Genomic DNA, 19,854 nt, shown 5'->3' with positions numbered 1-19,854 from the left:
TCAAACACACAGCAAGCAGTAAGACCACAGTGCTCCGGGAACCTAGAGATTCAGCCAGAGGCCTCCAGATCTCAAAAGCTGCATTTTCTTTCTCTCTCCTCCCATGTTCAGACTGTAAAAACTGTCCCCTGTAGCTCTCCTTGCAAGGCTGGCACTAGATGGAGAATATGACACATTCTAGAAGCCCGGAGTAGCCAATGGTCAGCTTAATGAGCCATCCTGACTACCGTGAATGATCAAGCCATTAGCTACATGCATGGAGTAGCACCCACGAGAGAGGCTAGGGAGGATACAGTGGTGGATTGGATCATTCTCTATGCCTGTAACACAATATATGTTGAAGGTTGCACAATAGTAATGCTTAGCATTTTTATAGCCCTTTAGAGTGTTTCAGAACACTTCACATCCATTACCACTGTAATTCTTACAACAACAACACTGTAAGATAGGTCAGTATTATTATCCCCATATTGCAAGTGGAAGACTGAGGCTGAGGCCTACCTAAGGCCACACAGTCAGATCATGGCAGAAGCAAGATTTGAATGAACAACTTCCTAGTTCACACCTCAGTCGCTTAGTCATTCTGTAGGGCCACCTCTGAAATATACACATCATATATGTTCCTGTATTATGCCCTTTGGCTTATGAAAGAATTGACTGAAAAATGGATGCAGAGTTTAGCATCAGACAGAATAGTGCAATATGACCTGAGGACTTAAAAAATGTTCTCACACAGCCATCAATATTCTTGACAGCCTGTGCTTTTCTTCAGGAAACATCTGATAGACCAACAGTGAATAATAGGAAGGAGAAAGGAAGGAGATGAGATAGTTAAATATAAAATAAATGTCGTCTCTTGGAGTCAGATATTAACATGTGTCAATAGGCAAAACGTGTGTATGTGTATGTATATTCTCGTATTCTCTCTCTGTCTCTCACCCACCCAGCAACACCTCTCCTCCCTTCTGTGTTGGTTGCCCCTATGGTGCTCTTTAGCAACCTCCTAAAGCACTCCTGACACACGTGTTTTAGCTGTGTTCTCTTTTGGCCATGGTGATTTTTATATGCCAGCTGGAGATCCTGCCTACTATGCAAATAAACTGTGTAGAGAAAACCCAGGAGAAGCCAATAGAATTATACTTATTTACAGCAAATGAGTATCTGGCCCAGTGGTCTAGCTGTCATTAGTGCTCTAATAATGTCTTAATGAAGAAGTAAGATGCATTTTAAAATATACTCCAGGTTAGCTGTTACGAAATGCAATACCTGGGAATATGGAAAAGAAGGGAAATTGCCTATATGAAATGGGAGATGAGATTGCTGTATTTCATAGGCTTTGACTGCCTTCTCAGTGAAGTGAAAGACATATTAACTTTCTGATTCCCCCTTTCCCCTGATTAATTACACTATAAGCTAGGAAAAACAGTAAGCCTCTGCCAAAGAATTGCGCTGAGACATTCTGTTCATGAGGCATCCCTCAAATTACAAAATACTGCAATATGCATCAAGCCTTTATACTAGTCTTCTTATTCCCCCCCCCAAAAAAAAACCCTGCTTGTTAATCCTTTCACTTTGAACATAGTGTGGCTTACACTCTTCGTTACATCATGCATCTAGAAATCCTGTTTCATCCCCTCATTTCTGGCATGGTACATTTTTGTGCAGGCACAATTTGGTGTCAGTAATACTGTCACAGGTTCAAGCTTCTTTGGATTCCCTTTCTGTCCTACTGCTTCTCCTTCCCCACCAGCCTTCTGGGTAATGAGGTTATTTTAGGGTTAACTTTGAACAGTGTTTATTTAGTCAGTGATCGAGATCCAGATGTCTTCACTTAGGAAGCACTTTTGTGGCTGGGATATCATATTTTCTCAACACTTGAAAAAAATGGCTTGGATCCTGAGAAACATTAGTGGAAGGATGATCACTGAAGGGACTTCCATGTTCTCCCCCACTCCTCCTGAGAAGCCTTTCCAGAGGGTCAGGGGCCACAGTGGAAGAAGGGAATTGGTCAAAATCAGATGGAGGCACTTTGTGCAAGGTGCTTCCACACAATTTTGGCCAATTCCCCCTTCACCCATTCTCCTGGTGAGCTCTTCCCACACCATTAAAGAGGTATCCTGGCTTTCCAGAGAGGCTTTTGAAGGGGCCCAGAGGGTTGAAGCAGAGGGAGAAGGAGCGAAAGTGCTTGAGCTTCCTTCCATTCATAGGCTTGGATCCAGTATCAGCCTTCTGCAAGAGGAAGGGCTCCATGTATGGAAGGTCCCTCCACCTGATTTTGGGGGATCCCTCTCCCCAACACATTTCAACACCCCCCCCCTTCAGCAGGGTCCCCTGACTCACTGACCTGGTTCACATGACACGAGGGTGGTTAATAAGCCATGGTGGCTTGTTAACCAGCCCCCGTGCTTGCCGATCATGTGTCACTTGATTGACCTAATTACCCTTGCTAGGTGCAACTTGTCATGACGTCTGAACCCTCCAAGGGTGGGTGGCTGGAGTGGTTAACAAACCACCCAGACTCCATGGCCTGTTCTAGGTTTCTGGTTTGTTAACCACCCCAGCCACCCACCCTTGCTGGGTTCACACAGCATGAAAAGATGTACTCCGCAAGGGTAATTATATAAAGTGGGCCAGCACATGACTGGCACTCGCTGGGTGGTTAACAAGCCACCATGGTTTATTAAATACCCTGCATGTGACCAGTATGCACAGGGTGGTTAACAAGCCACTATGGCTTATTATCCACCCTTGTCTCATGCAAACCAGCTCTCTGTGTAGCATTTTCAGGGGGCATGAGGGGCTGCCATTGGAAGGAGGGGGTGGTGAAGTCCACTTCCATCAATGCAGTCGATCCAGCTTAAATTGGGATCCAACCCATAGTTTTCAGAATCCAAGCCCACTGGACAGTGCCCATGATATGACACACACACACACCCCTCCACCATTTGCGACACAATATTAAACTCCCCCCTCTTTCTTTTTTCTTTGCTAAATGCTACACAACTCCAGCATGGGTGAGCAAATCCAGTAATGGATATGGCACTGGTTTTTGTTTTGCTTTTTACATTGTGCCAGGCTTGACTAAAATGTGACTGGGGTTTCTATGACCAATATTCTGGAAAAGTTCTCCCACTCACTCAGATTTCCGCACTTCAGCCCAGTGAATTCTTCCCAGTGATTATTTTTACAGTCAACCCTGCCTTTCAGATCCCAAGACTAGAATACCGGCTGCTACAATCTGTGACTCCTTCCAGCAACCTAGGGGGAAATAAGAAACATCTGCTCAGGTCAAATACCTAATCTGAATACAGCAGTGCCTTGTTTCTTAGTCCCATCTCATGATTCCCTGCCTGTCTTGCCACTGTTTGTTTTTCTAAGTGTCTGGAGAAAAGTTTTCCATATGCAGACCTTGAGCCTTATCTGTGGAATGATTATGCTTTAGTAGGCTCATTTCACTTTGTCTTTCCTTCAGATTTTGATGTTTGGGCCAATACTGTAGGTCAGGAGCTACTTTATTAGCTTTTAAGATTGAAGATGGAGTTTGCTAGTTAATAAGCAGCGGCTCTGACATAGCCTGTTAATTTGGTGTTGATTGCTCTTACTGAGACATGACCTCTAGAGAAAACAATAATGCTAATATCTTGGGGCCAAAAACAGATGTGACAGTAGCCATTGGTAAAGTGCTTTCCCAGATACATGTTCAACATGTGCATATAAATCACATACCCTGTGAATTGGCCTGTTTGTGCATAGAGTTAACATGCCAGTGATCTGTGGCCTTGGTAGGTGTGTCAGTGGTGTATTACTCTACATGCAAATAGGCTGAGTCATATAACAAATGAGTTTGTATGTGATGGGGGACATGTGGAACACCTAGACAGGCAAGCGCTTTACTTGTGGTCATAATTACATCTGCTTTAGCATGAAGCCAACTTTGTAGTCAGACCCTGTGAAATGGTGGAACAGGAAGGCGTTCCCAATGGCTTGTTATCCATCATATTGAATAACAGCTTTTTGCATCTGATTTTATTTCATTCAATGTATTCATTGTTGCCAAATCAAGTGGAGGTACATGGCTGTTCAGTGTGAACACTAGAGAGCCATATTTGGGTGTGATCATTGATTAAATGCTCTCTGTAGTTATTCAAACTTCATAACTTCAGAGTTATGACAGCCAGTGTGTAGTGGTGAGAGTGACCGACTGGGAGCTGGGAGAGCTGGGCTCTAGTCCCCACTCAGCCATGGAAACTCACTGGGTGACTTTGGGCCAGTCACAGGCTCTCAGCCCAACCTACCTCACAGGGTTGTTGTTGTGAGGATAAAATGGAGAGGAGGAGGATAATGTAAGCTGCCTTGGGTTCCTTGCAAGAGGAAAAAAGGCGGGATATAAATGCAATAAATAAATAAATAAATAAATAAATGCATTCTTTTCAAAGTCAGATGTGTGCGGCATGATAGAGCGCTAATCGTCAGAACAAAAGAAAGTACAATTCAAGCTTTGCTGGCTGATACAAATAACTTTACCAGTTGTCTTATCAAAGCTATGGTTTTCTCAGTAGTAATGTATGGCTGTGAGAGCTGGACTATAAGGAAGGCTGAGCACTGAAGAATTGATGTTTTCGAACTGTGGTGCTGGAGAAGACTCTTACGAGTCCCCTGGACTGCAAGGAGGTCAAATCACAGTCAATCCTAAAGGAAATCAACCCTGACTGCTCATTGGAAGGACAGATACTGAAACTGAAGCTCAAATATTTTGGCCACCTAATGCGAAGAGAAAACTGGAAAAGACCCTGATGCTGGGAAAGATTGAAGGCAAAAAGGAGAAGGGGACAGCAGAGGATGAGACTGCTAGATAGCATCACCGATGCAATGAATATGAACTTGAGCACGCTCCGGGAGAGAGCGGAGGACAGGAAGGCCTGGCGTGCTATGGTCCATGGGGTCATGAAGAGTCGGACATGACTTAACGACTGAACAACAACTGAAACCTCTGATACAGTCTGAAACCTCTATCAATGGAAACACTCTGATTTAATTCAGAGGCATTAGGAGTGGATTGTAGTGTAACTTCTGTTATGCCAGTTATGCTGGGGCAAACTTGTCCAGTCTAGAGGTGGATAAAGTAATAATTGGCTTTGACAATTTTCACCTATGGCAGATTGTTACTGTTTCGTTGTTCAGCATGGGAGACATGCATGTGTTTTTTCTCAAGGAAAACAAAACTATTGAGCTCTTAGTGATGTCCATTTGACAGACTGCCTCAGAGCGCTGGCATCTGATATAGCAAGAACTGGAAAGAGAATGAATGTGGTAAGTTACTGCACATGAATGGAGGAACAGTAATTGTTCCTGAAAGTTACTTTTGTGAAGCACGTTGGGGCTTTAACTTACTTAGCCTGAGTCACCTTGTCTTGTTCTCCTAGCATGAGAGAAAATGGAAGAATCTCTAATGCTTCAATAATTATGGCCAGGATCCAAAGCGCCATGTGTACCCAAAAGAGCTTTAAGGTCAAACAGCAGCCCCACAATGTCACTTTGTGAAGTGCTTCTGAAACTGAGGGGAGTTTCAGGAGCAGCCTGCATTAGGGTGGCGATGAGAAGTGGGAGAGCTATTTCAAAGGGGGAAAAGTTAGATGTCCCATTGGATATGCCCAAATCCTTGAGCATGCCCAAAGTAGTCCAATGAATCCCAGCCTACCGTACATGCATTGCATCTGTGAGCAAAAGTATTGTAAGCAGGCAGAGCAGCAAGCAAGATGTCCATGTCCAGTGGGAATCCAGGTGTCTGCTCTTGGTCAGTTCTTTCCATGGACTTTGCTCTCCCTTTCTCTTAGCCTGCTTGCTTGTTAAATGGAGCCTTACATGACTGCATCATTGCTTCTAGCTACTTCCCCAAAGCCTGTTCATTTTTCAGTTCAGATTTATTAAGCCTCTTCAGGTCTCACGAAAAGATAAGATTGGTGAAGGAAAGAGATGTTTGGAAACAATTGTTCAAATGACACATTTCTTCCAAGATATGCCTTTTCAGACACTGGCTTCCATTCCTTGACATTAGAATGCCTAATAGGCCATTTGTTTAATTGGATGGCTGTGCTTGGAATATTTTTTTCCCCCTTGAAATACAGATATAGTAATTGAATATGTCTCCTGGAGAGAAGCCACAATAGAATTTAGGAATATAAAGAGAAGATTTCCATGAACTCCTTTTCCTCCTCCTCTCTCTGATATTTCAATTAGATTTTTTCAATTGTTAATACACCCAGGCATTCTGTCAAAGCGATACCTAAAGCCTGCATTTTCAGAGATGTTCAGCTTCCATTCTGCCTGGTAAACTGCTCTTCAGAAAATCTGGCAATAGATGAACCTGCTTGAAAGCCTTGGTGCTCAGGCCTTTTCAAACATGGGCCTCCATTCAAAGGATTGCATGACCAGCTCCATGTGCCGAGAGAGGTATGTTTTTAAACAGCACCTTCCCTGTATTATATGGCACATTTCTTAGGGAACTCTCTGGGTTGTGCCCACTGACTGTACCTTAGTTCCTAAAGGAAAGCTATGCTGTTCTGAATACTTTTCATTAAAACCGATAGGGCTTCGGCCACTTAACTTCAACCCTCTCCATAGCACAAAACATCTAGGAACTTGTAAAAGCTCATGTAAGAGCAGAATTACAGCATAATCCTACACATTTCTACTCAGAAGTATATCTCATTGTGTTCACTGGGGCTTAAGTGGGTATAGGATTGCAGCCTTATTTACCCTCCATAGACTTCACTGCTTTTGCTTGGAGTTTAGTGTGATCTGGGTGAGGTTTACAATATGTTTATCCTCCTGAAGATGCAATCCTATGCAACTGGAAGTAAGTATAGGATTGCAGCCTAAATATCTCCAAGCTGTTTCTGTGTCCTTTGCTGAACACTTTTTTGTTCTCTCTGTGAAACCCAGCTATTAAAAAAATGGCAAAAACAACAGTCACCTTCCTTCCTTCCTTCTAAAGTGAAGCATTTTTTCTTCATTCTGATGACATGTCAGCATCACGCATTTCCAGCTGAAATGCTCTGTATGTTGTAGATCCTCTCCTGCACTTTGGCACCCTATTACTTGTCTCCCCTTTTCAAAGTCACGCTAATCCATTGCTTCTTGCTAAGAGAGCACAGCAGTATCAAGCACTAACCATGTATCTTTAATAAATTGTCATATTCATTTATCTTCCTGAGCAGCCTCCACATCCCTCTCCAGCAGTGTTGCTGCAATTTAAGATTAGTAATTGTTTAACATGCATCAATGTAAAGAGAATTGTCTTTAACTCTTGGTCAGGGAGCAGTACCCAGAGCTTGTCACTTTCTTTGCATCTCAGTCGATGTTTGTGGATGCGTGGGAGCAGATAAAAATATTCAGGCAGAGGACCTTGTGTGTGTCTTTTTGTTAAGCAAGGGCTGTACCTGGTAGCAGAGTCCAATACAGCAACAGAAACAAGTAAGACTCAGAGATAAGGACAACCATTGTACAGGGTGTAAAAAATGAACATGAGAGACCTGACTTGCTCAGTCATTGTAGTCTTACTGAGTGGCCTTGGCAAGTTGCATCACTCAGTATTGTTTTCCTGTCCAGTGCTTAATACATGAGAATGTTTAATAGAGCTGTGCGCAAATGACGTCTCAAAATTCTCTAGCCTACTTGTGGGCAAATAAATTGGGGAAACAATTTCACCAAATTTCTCCTAAGAGAGGAGAAATTCTCCACCAGTTTCTCACAGATAGGGCTCACTGTTGGCAGGGGTTGTAGGTAGCACAGGTTCTTTCCTTTTTCCTAAGGGTTTTTGGTGTGTTGCATGGCTCATGCAAGTGACAATAGCATCAGCTATGTTGAGGTTTCACTTTTCTGAGGCAGAATTTTGAATTTCCTTTTGGTTTTTGAGCTTACCTAATCACTGCAAGGTGGCTGAAGGTGTGGTGTGTGTTTTCTCTCTCTATTACACATCTTTTTATTGTTCTTCAGTCTCCCAGGCCACCTGAACTTCCTGAACTGAAAAAGCCCCATGGGAGTTATTACGTCATGATGTCTTCCTCATGATAGCTTTAATTGAAGTGTGGGAAGCTGAAGAGGCTACAGGTTGCCACAGAGATTATTGTACAATGAAAGACAGGATAATCATGCACAGTCCATGGCCACCTCATAAGTAAATTAAGGACAAGAACCCCAAACCCAACCCATGAGAATTTCTCCAAAATTTCTTCTCCTTTGAATTTCTTTTTGAAAGCAATTTCTTTTCTATCAAATTGAAGGAGAATGATGAAAAACAATGTGGGAGAAATTTTTGGCATAGCACTAATATTTAATAGTTATGTAGCACTTCCTGTAAAAGTATATTACTCTTATATAAGATTGAACACACACACACACACGCGCACACACACACTGCATTCTCACTAATTCTTACAACAATCTTGTAAGAAACATAGATTGCTTTATTATCCCTATCTTGGGCAAATGAGCAGCTTTGTCAGAATTACTCTCAGATGTCATTGTTGAGACTTGAATGAGGGCCTTTGAGTTCAGCTTTATGCATCTGACTACTGTGCAATGTTAGTAGCATGCATAGTGCTTAATGTTGCTATTCTTGGCAACTGCTGTTGGGCAGCAGTCAAGACATTAGGTAGGATCCATGCACCTGTTGGCTGCCCCTACTGGAAGGTGAGCTATGGAAGACAGGGCAGGAACGGTTCTGGTTCATTCAGAACAGTCACAGCTTCTCTGAGCTTGTGTAGAGAGGTCCGTGTTTTGAATAACAATGGCTGTGAAGAGATGGTGTGTGTGGTTCACCAAATGAAAACAACGTCCCGTCCCCAGGGAGGCTTTGGAGAATTTCAAGAAAAGCCTTGGCAAGCATCTGTTGGGAATGCTTTAAAAGATACAGGATGTCATCCTTCAGTTTGGAAGGTTGGACTTGATGATCCATAAGGGACTTTTCAACTCAGTGATTCTGAGATGCACAAGATAAGGAAATATTCCTATCTAGCCAAGGCCTTTTTAAGTACTAAAAAGTGAATCCACCTCTTTGGCACAGGTAGTTAACTATTCTGTGTAGTAGTAGTAAGCAGCACATCTTTACATAACAGTAGTACTTCCAGAAATTTTATATATATATATATATATATATTTGGTTGATGATCTGTAATGCCAGAAGAAAGTATTCTAATCACGGTCATCTAGTTAAATAAACTATTCAGTTAGCATTGCAGTGTCAAAAAGAAAAGAAAAAAGGGGCTGGGGAAGGAAAAGTGAGGATATATTCTGCACCAGCTCACTTCTTGTGCAATCTGCCACAAGAAGCAATGGGAGGGGTTCATGCAATCTGTACTTTATCCCATCTCTCTCTCAGATTAATTTTAGTATCAGTTCACCCTGCTGGATGCTTGCTTTGTGTGAAAGTCAGGGCTTGGCCAGATGGTAGTTTTCCCCATGGCTATTTTTCCTTTTTTACAGCAGAGAGAGAGAGAGCGAGAGAGAGAGAGCGCGACCGACCAACTAGGATGGATTTTTAATGCAGTAATTGCTGCTTTATATTGTGTCACCAGTATTGATCCTGCTAGCATGGAGACAGCAATTTGGACTAGCAGGAATCAGCATGGAGATTGTGTTTTACATCATATAATTGTCTCACCCTTCCTTATGAAGCGAAGAAACACTGCTTCTCATTTCCCCACCCCACCCCCAACATCATTACATGACAAAATGCTGGTTGCTATTGCTGCTGCAAAAGGCTGGATGCCATCGACTAGCAGAGAAGTGGGTAGCCTTTGGCCTAACAGTGCTACACTGGAATTGGAACTGACGTCTGGCACTGGTGAAAATGCAGCAGTTGTGGCTTATGAAAATTAAGCCTAATTCTAGGGATCAGTAAGCCCAATTCCCCCTTTCCTCAGCATTCCTCTGAACTCCAGTCCACATTGTTCATATGGGCTCCCTAACCCTTTGGGGAGGCTTTTGGGGAGGGGCAACAAGTGGCTGCAGAGGGGAGAAGGAGATAGGAAACTTTTCTTCCACGAAACTCTTCCCATCTACTATAGGATCCAAACCATTGTCTGCAAGCTACATGTAGCAACAGTGCACTGTTATGTGACCATCACTGCTAAAGTTTTATGCCCAGTTTAGACTTCTATTTTAAAGCAACCAACAAATTAGAGAACTTTCATAGGAGAACAAAAAGAATGACTAACAGTTCAGAACATATAAGGAAAATCTGAAGCAATGAGGTTTCCTGAGTTAAGGAAAAGGTTAGGTGGGGGAAATGTAGATGCAGCAATGTAGATTAGTTTGCCTGCCAAGTAAACTAAATCTACACTCCTGCTATGAGATGTTGGGCACTGGAACAGCTTGACCAGGGTATTCAAGAGGAAGTGTTCAAGAAGAGACTGAATGTGTTCACGTGTGGGCTAAGTCTAGATTGCTGAATGAGATGACGCAGGAGATCTCTTTGAAACTATGGTTCTGTGACTTAGAATAAGTGTATAGAACTATTTATGCCATTACATTGCAGTGAAACATTCTTGTAACCTATGGCTCTCACATGGACATAATTAAACAGTGTCTTGCAAAAGGTTTGTTGATTATCTTTTCCCACTCTCCAGAAACTGGCTAAATATAAACCTGCAGGGCCACATTTATAGGAAGACTTTACTATGGGAGAATGACAGGGCAAAGTAACCTGATGGTGATCTTCTGTTTTCATAAACAATCTGACAAACTCACCTTTAGGACTACCATTTATTACCTGTAACATAGAGTTCTGTGCACTAAGAGCCTTATTCTCAATGGATTATTTTTGATAACAAAAAGTACTCCTTTGGGAACTCAGTCCATCCAATGCTGCTGTGCATTCCATTCATTTAGTCTCCAGCTGAATGGAGCATGCTCTGCAGCAGTGCTTGGTAGATTATGCCCCAAATTAGCGAGGTAACTCACAGGATGATGAGCTATAGAAAGTTAATGGGGTGTCATTTATAGTACCTAAACACTAGCCAGGTTAGTTGTCATGGCATAGTAGATAAGATTTCGCCGCAGAGTATAAGTAGACGAAGAAAATGTGGTCATATTTATCTATTTCTGCACATCCAACTCTGTTAACTAAGAGTGCAATTCTATGCAGGTAATATATAACAAGCTATTTTAATTGGCAGCAGGGAACCAAACAACCATGCTGTGTTTATCAAGGGCAAGAGTGTGAGGGGCTAATCAGTGAAAGAAAGCTTTATAATGAGGAAAGATTCTGTTCGGTAAAACCAATCACAGATGTTTTGTTGTTGTTCTATAGGAGAGGCAGAACCTTACACAATCTGAGTTAGCATGCGTAGGACCGAATTATCTTCTCACTTAAGCATAGTAATTTTGTCCACAGTAACCTGGGGTCTGCCAGTATACCAGCTATAAAGCCTCTAATGTTAGGAGGTGATAACATTTATTGCAGGCTGAAAACATGGAATGCCAAACATTTCTCAGGGAAAGAGATTGGCTGCTCTCATTTCACAGCATTTTCAGTTAACATTCATGTGGCACTTTCTGAGCCTTAAGAATATATAGCCATTAGAAGTAATTTGAGATGATTACTTTTTCTTCTTTCCATTACGTCAATAACAGCGTAGTAACTGATATTCATTTTTAGTTTAAGTTGGATACATTTCTCCCATGCACTTAACATTTCCTATTCCATTTCCTTTTATCTTTGGTACAGAAAAAAGAATGAGCTTGTAATAAAAACAGCTTAGATTGTGGGGAGTGGGGAGGGAAACCCTGAATAAACCAAGCATTTGTTTAGTGATTTGAGCTAGTTCCTTGGATGACTGAGAAAATTTTGTCTCTGTGACAAGGTGTTTGCGGGTTTTCTGGGTAATGTTAATGCTGGAACAGTGTTTAGAAAGGAAAAGAGAGCTACAGGGGTGAGACACTCCTAAGAAAGCTGGTGTCACTCTCCTAATAAATCAAGATGGCAGACTGATTTCAAGGAATGGTTTTAATGTCCATTAATTCATATTTTTCATGGAGAAAGTTAAGGACTAGCTTGAGGGTGATTCCTTCCAGACATAGCCCTGAGGGCTAGGTGGCTCACAGTCATATGTAGGTTCCCTGACCCAAATATAAATGCAGAATCTCTCTTTGTGCCACACAGGCTGGGTTCGGATGGTTGTAGGGGCGAAAGAACCACATTGTAGGTTCTTCCCCCTCCCTCATGCATGCAACCACAATTTGTGTAATTGCCCATGATGCAGCGCGAGTTGCCGTGTTGTCTGAGCCCAGTGCGCAGTGTAGCAGGGGTGACTTCTTACCCACCCCACAAACCATGTCTTGTAGTAGGAGTGCGGTGGGTGAGAGGCCACCCCTGCCGTGCTGGGTTCAGATGACATGGCAACCCATGCTGCATTGTGGGTAATTATGCAGATCATGAGCACACGCATGGCATGCATCAGCACAGGGGAAGAATCTGCAATGAGTTCTTCAGTTCGTGCAATTGTCCAAATGTGGCCACTGTCTACTTTCTGAAACCTTCCCAAGCTGTGCTGTGTGGATATACCATCCCGATGTTCTTTTTCATGGGGATCTTTGCTAGTTAGGAAATGTCACCTCTATAAAAACAGAAGTTGGTAACACAGATGAGAGATGTGGATATAAAAATAGAAGACTTACTTTTTTCCAGTTTGAGTCTTAGGAGTGTTGCTGCCCTTGCAGAGCAGCATCCCTTTCTCCGTGGAACAGATGGTTAGTGCTGAGCATCTCCCGGGGGAGGAGCTGGGAGATTGGCTTGAGGATAGGGATGGGCAAACCTGTCAGGTTTGAGTTCACTCAGTTTCTCATTCTCCTGCCTGTAAGTTTGTTTCAGCCCATTTCTGCAACAGTTTGTGAATTCAGCCCCCCGCCCCCTAAAAGGTTAGCATGAAAATGCATGCTCATTTGTGTCAGTGTCTAATATATGCATTTTTGTACAAACCTTTCCTCGTGTGTTCACTTTTTTCAAGTGATTTTACACTAATAGAATGCACTGTGTGCACATTTTTCCTTAGTATAGGCATTTTAGTGCAGACTTTTGCATTTGCAAATTGCATCACAAAATTCTGAAAAGTGCAGATGTCGATGCGCGAGCGTGTTGTGGCTCGCATATAACTCTGGGAGATGCAAACTGAATGAATTTGTATAAACATTCAGGCCAAACTGATTTCTCTTCCATCCCTGCTGAGGGGGCTCCGCAAGCACTGTAGCACAGCCAGAAACCATCCACACATTTCTGGTGCAACTCAGTATTGCCAGAATTATTTATACAACATAAATTGCTGGAGGTGGAAAAAGGAGAGAGAAGTCAGATTTCCGCACCTCATGCAGCAGCTTCCGGTATGTGTGGTATATTGTTTACGAAGTGCTAAAAATTGAGCCTGACAATCCTGACAGTATTAACTGAAGAGAGATGCTTATTTTAAATGTGCCTCTAATAGCTGGATTTTTCTGTTGTGAGTGTGTGTTTTTAAAAAGATTTACATGACACAAAAGTTAATTTGTTACACCAGTCGGAAGGGAGCCCAGCATGATAAATGGCTAAATAGATATTAAAGCAGAACAGAATTTGGTTTACCTGTGGGATTTCAGGATGTCCATATCAACAGAAATGTCTGTCAAAAGAAAACCATTGGCTTCTCTGCTCCCTTTCGAGTGAAGGACACTTGACAGTAGAAAATGATTTGTTGATTAATTCAGATGCTAGTTTAAATCTGTCTGTCTGTGAGCCCAGACATCAATCTGACATGGAGTTGACCAAGTAAGCTGATAACAGCAGTGGAAAAATAGACACATTAGACCTTCCTAGGCTCTGGGATCACAATAGCGTCATTTCAATAGTCAAACATGGTAGAAACTTTCACATTTAGAAAACTAGAGGATAGGCTGGAGCATACATTTCAGCCCTTGGTAAGAACACAAAATGTAGTATTGATCTGTAAGTTCATATCTAGAGAGAAAATGGAAAACTTGAATTTTCAGTTTTTATTTATTTAGTGTGCTCAGCTGGTTGGCTACAGTTGCACGATGAAACGGGAAACAGTAGCTCAAAGAATATGTTTTATTGTTTTGATAAATAATCAGTACTTTCTCTCAGATCTTAATTAGCTGTTGTGGTGTTCCTGCCTATTCCCAATGAGAGCTCCCCTTCTCTAAGGCATTTCTCACCCAAGCAGGAAACACATTCCCTACACACGGTCACACTGCCACCAGGACCTTTAAGGCTCAGGTCCAACCCTCTACTCTGTCTGCAAGCTGTGAGGTCACACTTGTTATATTATCACCTGTATTGTTTCCTTTATTACCTTCCCCTTATGTAGCCAAGAGCAGAAGGCATAGGATTTGGTTAAACAAATAAACTTTATTAATTACAGAAAATAAGTTGTTGAATAGCAAATAAGCAACTGTTAATAGTTCTGTTAATGTATGTTCTCTCATACATCATGCACCAGATCACACTCTCAAATCAAACACTTCACAATCACCACAGACCTCTCAGTTCTAAAATCTTAACACATCAGTTCCCTATCTTTGATCAAATCATATCCCTGTCTCTATCCTATCTGACTCCCACAGCACCCTGCTTATATAGCACACACACTTCACCCCCCTTCACTCTCTCAGCCAATCATCACACACTCACCCTAGAAATACTCACCATAAAATACAGAGATATAGCAGGAACACATAACCATAACCATAGACTCATTATATACAGATGTGTAGCATCACAGCTGTCCTATTGACTATGTAAAGAATTGGGATAGGCTTCCTTAACCTCCCCCCACCCCCAAAGGATTTGGTAATGTTCAAATTGTCTTTGACATAGATTCTTACCCTTACCCCCTAGTCTCATCTCAAAATGTTATGTAGGGAAGATTCCACTTCTTTTCTGCCTACAGAACATCTTCTAGAGTGATACTTCCCTTTCCTTTCTAGCTCCAGAGAGAACCCTTCATAGGATTATTGGTATCTTTTTGCAGGCATCTTTTGGGGTGCTTGGAGTCTCAGAAATTAGACTTGCTAATTACTACACACGGTGAATGGCATTACACTTTCATACAGCTATTTTTTTAACAAGTGCATTTCACACCAACTATTTGGTTTTTCATATTCAAAGATGAATTATATTGATGTACTAGTTAGAGCCAAGAACACGTTAAAATGCTTTAATTATTCTCTTGCCTGAAATACTCAAACCCCACTACTAGACTTTTCTTGGGAGAAGAGTTTATGTGGCTTACCATGAAACAAATCTTCATGAATTTTTGTGCAATCTCCTTGCTGAATCTTCCAGTGTATTTCCAGCCTGCCTTCAGTTAGTTTGCTCCATTCTAAAGCCATAGAACATTCTAGCAGCCATTTAATAAAGGTCACTATTTTAAATGCATTGATTGATTCAGAAGCATGAATCACTTATCATGCTTCTGAATCTCAGCAGTTAAAGTAATATGTACTGGCATTGATCTTTTCTGTAACAAGATCCATTTGTTCCAGAAGGATGGTGGGTGAGATCTTTGCCCACTGCTCTGAATATTACTTGAAGAGCATAGATTTTGTAGCATAAGAGAAGTACATCTTTAAATCTGCAACACTGTATCATGGTAATTCTGGCCATCCAGCTAAGGTTGCAGCTGGCATATCAACCAAAGCTGATCAGAAGCGCTTCAAGCCACAGAGGTCACTTGAGCCTCTAATGAGAATGCTGGATCAATAAGCACCCCCAGACTCTGAACCTGATCCTTTAGGAGGACACCATTCAACTGGGTGGATGAACCACTAACCAACAGTAACTCCATCTTGTCTCAGTTTATTCAGCCCGTTACTGTGCCCAAATACTGATCCTTGATAGTCACAGTCTCATGTGCATCTGATGAAAGAAGAGATGAAGCTGAGGGAAGGATGGGCACGCCCATCATGTCCTCTGTGTTGCCAGGGGCAACTTCTCCCACCTTACCTCAATTACATATTTTCTGGTCTACACCTGAAAAATTGAGCTGCTGTTCTGCTGTTTCACTCCTTATCGGATTTTTTGAGATCAGAAAAAAAATGCAGCGGTGGGAAACAGATCACGATGTCATCAGGCATTTTGCGGATGTCACCTCTGTAAAATTCTATGGAAGAATGATTGCATAGTACAAGCTTCGTCTGGAAGCACTGATTGTCAGCAGTAAGATTTCCTTTTACCTATGTCCCAAAAGTGTGTATTTACCACAAGATGGCAACCTAAATCAGTCTTTCTCTAACATGACATTAGTCATGAATCTGTGAGGGGAAATCCATTCTGAAAAAAAGCTTATCAATTACTTGTATTGATTCTATACTGTTAAAATGTACCAGCTGCATTTAGCAAATGATTAGGCTGATGTATCTGTATTGTGATTTTTGGTTGATAACATTCTTAGTCGTCAAGAAGTCAAGATGTTAGACTTATTGGAAAAGAGTAGAATCTTTGGCATGCTGAAAAGACAGAAAGTGCCCTAAAAAGAAAGAAAGTGCCCTAAAAAGAAAGAAAGAATGCTGCTAAACAATTTTAGCAAATGAAATAGAAGCCAGTATAGTCTTCCGTTGCTTGGCTGCTCCCACATTTCTGTACACTCCTAGAAACATAGGAAGCTCCCTTATACTATGTCAGGGTATTGGTCCATCTAGCCCAGTATTGTTGCCACTGTCTGGCAGCAGCTCTCCAGAATCAGGCAAGAATCTTTCCTAGCCCTACCTGAAGAAGCTGGTAATTGAACCTGGATCCAAAGCATGTGCTCTACCACTGAGCTACAAGCCCTCTCTCAAAGGTGAGGCCTTTCATAACTGGAAGCAGAGGCAGCACCATAGGGGAGCTAAGGGTGATGAAATGCCCATCCAGAAAACTTCCATGCCCCCCTTTGCCTGCTCTAGCTGGCAGAGGTCCATTGCAAAACCGCACTGCTTGTCTTGGTCGCTGACTGGAATGCGGGACTCAGTCATAATGTACTAAGTGGATTGTGAGCAAGCGGCGTATGCCCTTTTGTGATGAATTGTTTGGCACATTCTGCTTCAGCTTCTCTCAGCCTGTCAGGATGGCGTCCTCTAGGCACAACTGGCACTCAGGCTGAATGTATTAGGTGGCGAATCAGCAAAGAGGCCAAACCACTTTCTCGAAAACAACCTGGCAGTGGATATTCTGTCTGAGGAGACCGGAACGGGAAGCAAACCATGAATGAGCTTGAGGCAACGGAAGAGGAGAGGTGGAAGGAATTTCAGCAGCAGGGAGTCTGCTGCCACCAAACTAATAATATCCCAAACTGAAATTCCAGGAACTGTGTCCCCCACTACAGTTGAAGAGCAGTATTCTCTTGGTATCCTCTCCTTTCTCCTTACTACTCTGCTTATTATTTTCTCTTGGGTTGGATGTTCTGAAGCCCCTTGCTCTCCAGGGGAACTCAAGGTTTCAGAAGATTTGAAATCAGAAGGGCTGAGAGGAAAACGGCTGCCTCGCTAACAGGGTAGATAGTTCTTTCTGGTTGAATATACAATGATACATTGTGTCTTGAGTTCAGGTAGATAAAATTTGGCTGTTCCCTTTCAATGGTTGTTTAACCATCACTATCCTTTCTCACTTCTGTCTTTTCCATCTTCCCTGCCTCTTTTTCTGCCTTTAACTTAGATATCTTTTGTTCATGGTTCTTTTATACCCTTACTTGACCCACTGCCTTGGGATGTACTGATTGTCTCACTTACTTGAGACATTTGAATTGGTTTACTAAACCATTTCTTAAGTTACCCCCCCCATAAACTATTTTTTCCTATTGGAACCTACCAGCCTAATCAATTATCAACCTGTTTCTAGTCCATCATATTTGGGCATGGTGTCTGAGCATGCAGTGGTGGCCCAACTCGAAGTATTCCTAATTATATGTACTCCCTTTGATCTTGCTTCTGATCTGGTTTTGGTACTGAAACTATTTTGGTTGTCCTACATTAGGAGATTGATAGGAGGCATGCAAACTTGTTGATTCTCCCAGCTACTTCAGCAGTTTTTTAATACCACGATGCACCTGTGGTTATTCATCTGTGGCACCTTGCCTGGATGGGGCTAGAGGGCATTGCGTTTTCCTGGCTCTGGCTGCTCTTGGAGGTTGGTCACAGAAACTAGGGCTGGGGGGTCTGGTGCTTCATCCCAGGGTAACTGGCAGTTGGGTTTCTGCAAAGGGTTTCTGCAAAGGTCCATCTGTTCTGCTGTTCTGCTGAACATCCCAACATCACGGCCTCAGACACTGGTTCCACACCTCACCTGCCTTGTTGGGATCAGAAGAAACTGGAAGAGAGAGAGTGCTGAGTATTATCAGCAAACTAATAACACTTCATCCCAAATCTCGGGATGACCTCACAAGCAGTTTCATGCAGATGTGGATGAACGAACTGAGGCTTAATCCATAGAAGACGAAATACTGTTGGCTTGAGGTCCTGTTGATCCAGAGTTAGCTGCCCAGTCTGCTTTGGATAAGGTCACATTCCCACTTAAGAATAAAGTGCATAGATTAAGGGAGCAGTCCTATGGCTGCTAGACTGTGGTTAGATGGCCATAGGATATGCCCTTTTCCAGGAACCGACCTCGGGGCCTGCGCTCCAAGGTTGGTTCCCAGAGAACCGACCTCTCACCACTTCCGCACTGCCTCGGAGGCAGCACGGAACAGACCCGTCCTCCACAGTCGCAAGAGGAGTGCGGAGCAGCCAGAAAGGAGCGTGGCTGGGGGCATTCTGGGGCGCGGAGGGCGTAGCTGCATGTACGACACATCCAAGGTGTTGTACAGCAGCCTCTTTGCCCATTCCATCCTCCCACGGCTAGAAAGCTGCAATCGGCTGTCTAGCCAAAAAAGCAGGGCAGGAGAAGCATGGAGGGAACAATCCCCTCCATGCTTCTCCTGCCCTGCTTTGGATAGGCGGTCGCCTCTGAGTTCGGAGGCGGCCGCCTATCTCGATGGGATTGTGCCCTAAGTGTTCTATTGGATTCCAGAATCACATTTCAACAGGTTCAGCTGGCACACTAGTCGTAACCCTTCCTGTAGAATTGTCAATGTCAACCTTAGTAGCTTCGTGATTAGATTATTCTAACATGTAGGGCTGCCTTTGAAAAAGTGCCTGTAAACTAAGGATGGGCAAATCTGCCAATTTTGGTTTCTATCACATTCGTGTTTTTTTTAAAAAAATAAAAAATCTCCAGTTCTTTCAGTTCTGAATATGGAGAACATTGTGCATTTTAGTAAATTCTTAACAAAACTGAGCTGAAATAATTTTTTCAGCCATCCCTACCATAAACTTCCATTGGTTCATAATTCAGTGCCAAATTCTTATCTGGTGTGGATTGCTCAAAGCATATCACTCCAGTGTTGTTTCATCTCCATTTGGTGTCAGTTGGTTTATCAGCATCCCAGTCCCTGCTCTGTGTGTTCCTTGTCTACCGTATGGCAGGTTGGAACAGAAACACAGTTGTGGTGCCTAGGGTGTAGAATACATTCCCCAGACAGCCCCACCAGACTCCGCTGCTTTGATAAGCACTGAAGACTTGCTTTCCTTAGCAGGTGTTTAGGGTAGGGGAAGACTGACTACTCTCTTTACTCCATCAATATTTTATATTTTTAGTCTTAATACACATTAAGGTAAAATATAGAACTGCTTCCTTCTGGGAAGGATGGAGTTTGCCTCCTCTTTTCTTTCTGGTGTCACCACTGCCTCTACAAAGCTTCCAGTGGCTTGTTTCCCCCAGAGCCTCTGCACACAGCTATTTATTTATTTATTTATTTATTTATTAAATTTATTAATCGCCCATCTGACTGGTCA

General features: G+C 42.6%; 1 protein-coding gene across 1 annotated transcript in view; it reads left to right on the top strand.

Moving 5' to 3' along the window:
- TMEM232 (transmembrane protein 232) overlaps window positions 1–19,854 on the top strand; it is a 195,490-nt gene that overhangs the window by 141,044 nt on the left and 34,592 nt on the right. The gene's annotated exons all lie outside the window — the stretch shown is intronic.

This window comes from Heloderma suspectum, chromosome 2, assembly GCF_057233095.1.
Source record: "Heloderma suspectum isolate Gila_16-S chromosome 2, 16-S_ref, whole genome shotgun sequence".
In the NCBI taxonomy this organism is placed as follows: domain Eukaryota; kingdom Metazoa; phylum Chordata; class Lepidosauria; order Squamata; family Helodermatidae; genus Heloderma; species Heloderma suspectum.
The sequence above is the reverse complement of the archived record's forward strand: the minus strand, read 5'-3'. Positions and strand labels throughout refer to the sequence as shown.